The sequence below is a fragment of the Miniopterus natalensis genome, chromosome 2 (assembly GCF_054644295.1).
Source record: "Miniopterus natalensis isolate mMinNat1 chromosome 2, mMinNat1.hap1, whole genome shotgun sequence".
In the NCBI taxonomy this organism is placed as follows: domain Eukaryota; kingdom Metazoa; phylum Chordata; class Mammalia; order Chiroptera; family Miniopteridae; genus Miniopterus; species Miniopterus natalensis.
In genome coordinates this window covers 120,146,804-120,148,100 of record NC_142082.1, presented here as the reverse complement: position 1 = coordinate 120,148,100, position 1,297 = coordinate 120,146,804, and the positions used below count along the sequence as shown (strand labels likewise).

The 1,297-nt window shown below is 43.3% G+C and overlaps 1 pseudogene; it reads right to left on the bottom strand.

Annotated features, from left to right (window-relative positions):
* Nucleotides 1–408: 408 nt before the first annotated feature.
* Nucleotides 409–629, bottom strand: LOC107526871 (small nuclear ribonucleoprotein G pseudogene; annotated as a pseudogene).
* Between the last annotated feature and the right edge of the window lie 668 nt (nt 630–1,297).

Sequence of the window (1,297 nt, the reverse complement as noted above, 5' to 3'; positions counted from 1 at the left end):
GCATAGAGATGTCTTCTTCTGTGTCTGGGTGTGAGAGTAGCAAACTAGAAGATTCAGCTGGGAAGGGCACTGCAGGCCCGAGAACAGCTAGAGCAAGAACATCTTTTTGTGAAAGGCATGTTGAGGGAAACAGTGCATGGCCTGGTGTGGCTCTAGGCAAAATCCGTATGGGGAAAGGGGTTTTTGGCATGAAGTTACTTAACAGGTAGATTGGGACCAAATGATGAAGGACTTTATATGTCAGTCAGATGATTTTGGACCTGATCTTGGCAGTCATCAGAGTTTTTTGCTGTTGTTTTAAATAAAATAATTTAATATGACAAATGTACATGACCTGATCGCACCACAAGCCCTTTGGAGAAGGGACAGGTGGAAGCAATTTATTTCTCTGGTGAACGTAGCCACTATTTATACTCTTTTGGAGGCTTCTAACATGATGACACTACTTCCTTGTATTACCTCCATTCCATATTGCTGTGGCCCCTAGCGGTCATCTCTACATATTTATCTATCACAGGATTCATAAAGGGATCAAATCCCCTTCCTTGGACATGTCTGCTACTGTTTAATTTCAGTGATAACTTGCTGTCCTTAAATTTTTTCAACTCTTGAGGGTGAGCTATACTCATGGTGTCTACTCCATGGTTTAGAGTTGCCTTGAAATGGAAATTGTGATCTCCCTCACACTCTCGTGGTGTTTAAAGAGGATAGTGCCATGGTTTATCAAACAATCACATCTAGGCTAATTTCCCTGGGCCAGTAACCACCCCCCTCCCACCCTGTTTGTTAGAGGAAACTGCTACCCTCTGGGTCATTGCCACCTCTCATTCATCTCTCCAACCTCAACGAAGAAATCCATCGCATACCTCCTCTAGCTTCCCCCATGTTTCTCCCAAACTTTCACAGCTTCCTCAAAAGTGCCAATATCTTCTTCCTTTCTTTTTTTCAAGCAACTGGTGATTGCCTTCGATTCCCAGACTATATTTGATCCTTGGAACATCCGTGGTTTTTATCTTGTTATCCAGGAGCAGTTCACACCCTGTCATGGTCATCCATGGCACTGGTGACCCTAGGCATATGACTGTTACCTCAACACAAGCAAGTTCTGCACCTGTAACAGAGAATAGACTATTCATCTGTTCAATACATTTTTACTGAGCACCTATTATGTGAGAGATTATTTTAGGCACTGGGGATACAATGAAGAATACAACAAATGATACATCCACTCCCTGGAAGTTTACGGTCTGTAACAGGGTTGGCAAACCACAGCCTGTGGATCAAATCTGGCCCATCC